Source organism: Telopea speciosissima, chromosome 7, assembly GCF_018873765.1.
Source record: "Telopea speciosissima isolate NSW1024214 ecotype Mountain lineage chromosome 7, Tspe_v1, whole genome shotgun sequence".
Lineage (NCBI taxonomy): Eukaryota > Viridiplantae > Streptophyta > Magnoliopsida > Proteales > Proteaceae > Telopea > Telopea speciosissima.
Genome location: NC_057922.1, coordinates 2,399,616 through 2,406,837, shown reverse-complemented (window position 1 = coordinate 2,406,837; position 7,222 = coordinate 2,399,616).

Sequence of the window (7,222 nt, the reverse complement as noted above, 5' to 3'; positions counted from 1 at the left end):
GTTATTTAATTAAATATTAGTTATTTAATTAAATATTAGATTTTATTTAACTGAGTATTAGTGTTTTATTTAAAAAAATATAAGCATAATATTTAACTAAAAATGATATTTTATTTATAAAATATAAGATTTTATTTTGTTAACTATTAGTGTTTTATTTTTTAATAAAATATTACTTTTAGGTTGAATCATGATATTTAAATGTATTATAGAATCACGTGATCCATGTGTGAGTTCACCTCTTAAGGTGGATTCCTGAATGAAGCAACTTTAGCACAAGAAGTGGAATCAGGTGGGTCTCTTAAATATATGAAATTACACAACCAAACAGTTTTAATTAGGGGTGCAAGTTTGGTCCTGTTGGCTCGAACCTGCCCTAGCCCGCCATGAGCCCAAACAAGGCATGGGCTGAGACATTTGGCCCTGAGGGCGGGTCATGGTTGAAAATTTATGGCCCTGAGTTAGGGTCGGGTCGGGCTAGGGTTGAGGCCTTGGGCTAAGCCTGGCCCGACCCTAATTTAAGTTATACTAAAAAATATATATTGATATAATATATACATTATAAACTTTAAACGTCACCCACATTTTTTTATATAATATATTATATATGAAGATAATAAGTGATATAATACATTTTATTATAGTGTTATTTTATGTAAAATTAATAATGTTCTCCCCAACCCATTCTAGCCAATGCTTTTCTTTCCCCTCCCCATGATCAGGGTCAATCAGGGTCAGCCCGGCCCGACCCTGATGGCGGGTCAGGGTTGGATTTTTTTTACCCTGAGTCAGCGTCGGGTCGGGCCTAGGCCAACTAAGGGGACTTAGGGTTTGGCTAGGGTTTTATAAAGCCCGGCCCAACCCAACCCTGTTGCAGCCCTAGTTTTAATAATTGAAAATCACAATTCCATGAAATTACCATCTACGGATTTACGCAATCAAACACACCCTAAACTATGCAGTGCGGCAGCTCAGGGTGGAGATTTCGACATGTGGCAACTCAGACATCCAACGGTCTAAGCTCATTGACTTCCAATTTATTCTTTTTTTTTTATGGTTGAGGTCAGCACCGTTGGATGTCCAAGCTACTACGTGTCGGCATCTCCACCCTGAACTGCTGCACTGCACAATTTTAGGGAATTATAGAGGATTATTTTCCTCCTAATGTGTCCATCTCTCTCTTTCTCCTTTGAAATAACCCCCAGCCTTGCTTCATTCTGAATGATACCCGTCCTGCACTCCATTTATCGCACACGAGCAGTATGCTTATCCCTCTCCCTCATATCCTATATTTACTCAAAATTTTTATTCTAAATTTATTTTCTTCCGCATCCTTAAAATCAAATTTCTTAAAATCAAATTTTCACCTCTTTTACTCCCATGTTAATTTAAAATTTATAAATTACCCATGATCCCTAGCTTCCGTCAACCCTATGTGAGAATAGTGACTTATATTTCCATTATTACATCATCTCAAAGGAAATCTTATTTTGGGAGAGAAGGAATTGGGTAAGGAACCGGTATGACCACTTAGATTATTGTCTCATACCCACAAATAAAACATCACAACAATCGAACCGGTTTGACCATGAAATGAGATCCGAATCATGTTCCGGACCAAGGAAGGTGTTAGGAATCTTGTGTCCACCCAGTTAAACCGGTCCTCTAATTAATTTGATATTTTTATTAATAATAAATATTTCGAAACACTACTATCATGCCATAATGGCATAATTTGTAGAAATAAAATAAAGACACATAGGTAAACTTTCAACAAAAAAAAGAGTACATAAGTAAAATTAAATAGGGAAAGGTTTTTATACACGATCGTGTATGGTACACGATCATATTTTCAACCATTAGATGAGCATGACCGTGTACAATACATAGTTTCTCAAACCTGTACCTAATTGATAGTACGATCGTACACTATTGCACGACCGTGTACGAAACCTTTTGCCAATTAAATAAAAAGAGAAAGATAATGATTTTCTTCAATCCAGCTACGCAACAACAATGATTAAATTCATTAAAAAAATATTAAAATAATATGATAAAATCATGCAAAAAGATATCCTAAGCTAATGTTTGTACATGAAGTCTAAATCCTTACACTCATGTCATATACAACAATATCATTTTAGATGCTAATCATAACATATTACTAATCAATGAATGAAAGAGGAAAATAAATCCAATAATTCCACAAAATATCCTATACTGATATCAAAACATATAAACAAAAAATAACTTATAAAACCGGAATTGAATAATTCCACTACTCTTAGTCTTTTCATACAAAACATGTAAAATTACAATTGTCCCTACTTTATCAAAGTTAAGTTGCCAAGATGATTTTAAAAAAATGGGATAAAGTTCTCTAAACCAGGGTACAGGGTGTGCGTAGACATATGGGGGATGGGCGAAATGACCGGTCAGCACCCATCCCTTAATGCCCAAAATCCCAACCCTGTCCCATCTCATGAGTCTGGGCGCAGCCTGCGGCCTGATGCGCTCTCAGACAGAGAGCGTTCGCCCCGTAAAAATTTATTTCAGAAAACGAATGAGGAGCAGTGAGAGCCTCACTGGTTGCCACATGTCACTTTAAAATCCAACCCACAGGATTGATTTGGGCCATTTCAAGAATTGAGACCCACACAGCTTGAGGGTAGGAAACCCTCTCTCTCTCTCTCCTCTGCACGTAAGGGACTAGTCTTAACTATTGTTCAACTCAGGCTCAACCTTCCCCAGCCCAATCACATGGCGGTCAAGGGTTGGGGTGTGCCTCTGAGGCCTTGGACTGGACCGTATTATGTCTCTCCTAGGAGATTAATGTTGATTCTTGACTCAGCTCAGCCCAATGTCAGGTTGGTTATAATTAGGATACCCCAACCCAACTACGTGCTGGTTTAGGCACGGGATGCACATTTGAGACCTTGGGCCGGATATGGGCTTTCAATAACCCAGATCCCAACTTGCCCGACTTGGAGCTCTTACTTGGACGTGGCCCATTCCAAAGTAAATATGGTAGGGCCCATATATTTCTCCCAATTTTTCCACTTGATTGTTGTTTGCGAATTTCATTCTTTTTCTGCATTGTTTAAGGTTCTCGATTTTTTACAACAATGACATAAGACTCCAATCGTGGGGTCACATGATACGAGTGAGAAAACTTGCCCCAATGAAAGATTCCCTGAAAAAAAAAACAAACAAATCTGAACCTAGAATGAGTAAACTAGGAATATTGAAATGATTCCATATACTTTGTTTATATTAGCTTATAACATGAGAATAAGACAAAGGTAAATATAAGAAGGTGTCAAATTCTAAACACTCCAAACATTTAAAGCATGCGGATACATTTCACCATCATGTGAGTTCCCACCAATATACTTATACTCATGGTTCAATAAGTGGAATTGGTAATAGAATTGCCAAGAACTATCTGAACCCTAGAAAAAAAACTTAGTACCTGCTAGTTTAGTTAGAGAGGTTTTGGTGAAGGTGAGATTTAAGGAAAGAAAAAGTAATACTTACTTTTTCATTCCCATGGGATATCGAAATGTTTGGTTAACTTAGAGTTTGAAAAGTTACCACCAAATTAATAGGACTTTTGTACTGTTAATGGAATTTATATTTTATATATTATTATATGAGAAAAAGAACGCCATCCAATCGTGCAACATATGCTACCTCAGTGTTCGGATATAAGGACGAGCAAAATGATCGTCCCCCCCTTTGGAAAAAAGGAAACATTTTTTTTTTGATGAACATTGTAATTACACAAACCACACACCAACCCCAATAGGTTGACGGAGACATTATTATGAATCACTTATTTCTTTTTTTCTTTCTTAAACGTCCAATTAAATTTTGTACAAGGCTTTTGGCGGGAAGTAGCTACTTTCCCTTTCTTTCTTTGTTTCTCATTTTCTCATGCGCATCCAAAGAGAGAGAAAATGGAGAAACAGAGGCAAGAAACGAAGAAACTGAGGGAAGAGACGAGGATGTCAGCTAGGAAGACATTGATGAATCTCCCAATTGAAATCAAGGACAAAATCTTCTGAGTCTACCTATGGAGGCTCTCTTGCGATTCAGGTGCGTAATCAGTGACTACTCAGGACTCCATCCATAACTCTCATTTCATTAAAATGCACTTGAATCAACAGATTGAAATCGACAATGGCTCTACTATCATATTATTGCAACTGCTTATAAACCAAATGAAATTGATAGGTTCTTGTAATGGGTTGCTTTGCTTAACCTAAAGGCACATTGTGTATTTGTGGAATCCTGCAACAGGAGAGTTCAAGCAATTGCCATTGTGTTTTAGGGTTTGGTTATGATCATATTTCTGGTAAATTTAAGGTGCTGGCAGAAAGGTGGACTGGCCTCCTTAAAAATTTGAAGCCATTGTGTATACATTGGGGACAAGTTCTTGGAGAAGCATTGGAGAACTTCAGTACTCTCTTATGCATAAATCGCAGGTGTTTAGAGGTTGTGTCTCCATTGGATTGTGCATGATTGAAAGTCTAATTTGAAGTTTGTTGTTTCATTTAGTTTTGGAAATGAGAAGTTCAAGGAAATTCCAATGCCCCCCCTATTGGGAATTCTACAACAACATTGACTGTATTGGGAGGCCGACTTTCTATATTTTCTAGTGTATTTTAAACAGGAACATTATGAATTAAGATTAAACAAGCATAAACTCAATAATTGTAAAACAAATAAAGTTAGTAGTGAAAAACCATTACAGACTTGTATGATGAGGAAGAGGGCTTTCCATGATTTGTATCTTTTGTCTGCAAGGGACAACTGTAATGAGGGACATGACAATGGACTTAACCATTTCAACAGCCTATACAATAAGAAAGAACATGAGACGATACAGAACCATCACCCCAAACAAGATAGCAAGATCAACCAACTTGGAGTAATCCATCTATACTTGCTACATGTTCCTCAAAATGTCATCTCCAGTGAAACTAGGTGGCCCTCCTACCTGATTGTTAGGAAATGTTAAACCTTCAAACTGATTCATATAGAAAAGCCTTCGTTAGCATTCGTATGAAAGGAAATGTGGTGTACAGGGTATCTCCACAAAGGTTTAGGGATATCATTGGGAAACGGAAAGAAGCCGTTGTTGATCTCCTATAATTATGCCCAACAGAAAATTTGGTGCAATGCTTCAGATTGTTCAAAAACCCCCCAGAAAAATGGAAAAAACAAGAGAATAAGTCAACGAATGTAATTTGTGCCCAAATGCTATTCGAAAGGTAGAGCATAAATAATTTACTGGATTTTAGAGAGAATTTATTTTGAACTTTGGTTGTGGATCAAACTTGTAAATAGGCATATCGTAGAGAAAGTTGTGAAAATCAAAATGCAAAAACAAAAAAATCCTAAAGAATGAAATGCTAATACATCATTTGCTTGTTATTATGAAAAATTTACAGAACAAAAGATGCAACAATTAACAGTTCCTTTGATGAATAATAATAATGCTTTATTGAATCAAGGAAAGAACAAGGTTACACATACAAAAGACTTAACAAAATAAGAGAAGCAACTAAAACCCAGAACAAGAGAAGAACAACACCCGAATTACTGTTTAGGATCAGTCCTGTCTCCTGGTATACATGAACACTTAATCAACATCTACCCACCTCTTGGCAAGTTTATTGATTTAAGTAAAACTAGAATCCCAGATCTTAACTTGAACGAGATGTTCATGGAGAGTAGAGCTTAATATACAACAATTAGAAGAACAAAATTGACTAGTACTTTTCTACTCCTGTGGTGGACTCTTCCAACAGGATATGTGTCTTCTGCTGGGGAGGAACAGCAGGGGCAGCTCTGCTGATTGGCTTAAGTTTCTCAACACTCTTTATAATACCAAAGAACATTAGCCGATACAGAACCACCATCCCAAACAAGATAGCCAGATCAACCCACTTAAGAGTAACCCATCTCCACTTGCCATGTATTTCTTAGAATTTCTTCTCCAGTAATGGTAGCTGACCCTCCTGCTTGGTTATTTGGAAAAGTTAATCCTATAAACTCATTTTTGTAGAACCCTTGGTTGGCATACTTGTGGAAGGCAATGTAGTACATTGGGTATTTCCAGAAAGGTTTAGGGAGGTCATTTGGCAATCTAAAGAAACCACCATTCAACATCATCACTCCTTGAATTCCAGCTCCTGTGATTATACCCATATAAGGAAATCTGGAACAATACTTGCAACAATCATCATTAAGCTGTCCACCAACATTGTGCACATGAAGAGCACCAAAGCAAAGTAGGCGAAGTGATCAATTCCTCGCTGAAGACCAACAAGGTAATACGCAATTGCCCCGGGGATCAAAGAATTTAAAGTCAAGTAAGGAATGAAAGAAAGTGTGTTGCCAGTGACAAATGCACCAACCAACAAATTAAAGTTTCAGTAATGATTTAACTACTATTATCTCCCTCCTCTGTATTGAAGTTTCCATCCAATAAATTAAAGTTTGCACATCATCATATTATACTCATTTATCTCATGGTGGAAATATGAAATATATAATCTATGCCACAAAAATAAACTAGAAATTTGCTTATGTTCAAGTTTATACTTGTTTATCACATTGTGGAAAGATTGGAAATCATATAGTTGAGGCCATGGATGATCGCTAGGCCTTTATTTGGCTGTTTTATGGGGGAAAATATGCAGGAAGGAAAACTGAGTAAGGGGAAAGTGAGGGAATGTGTTATAAGCAAGAGATCACTGTCCACATCAACAATTAGTGAAATTATTTAGCTGAAATTTGTCTCCCATCCAGGAATAGGTAAAAGTCTCTCTAAACGTGAGGTGTTTCCGATGCCTATTCGCGTAAGAATATTTTATTATTTTTGAGTTTAGTTTCTGCTTGTGTTTTTGTACTACTCCCAAGTCTGGGATAAAGGAGGAGGGTTGGTGTTTCAAGGCAGCTACTGGTATCTTAAAGACCTTAGCCAAACTTTTGATCATGGATCTTGGACATTCACTTTTCAAGTTGAGTGGTGAAATGGAATTTGTATAGCCTACCTATTTAGTTCGGATAAGATTTAATTAAATTGAGTAGTATTCAGACCTGTTAGGGTGTGTGCAATTTACAGTTTCAGTATTATTGAATCAACCAAGGAAAGGAGAAGGTAAACAGACAAGACTTAACAAAATAATAATGCTTTATTGAATCAACAAGG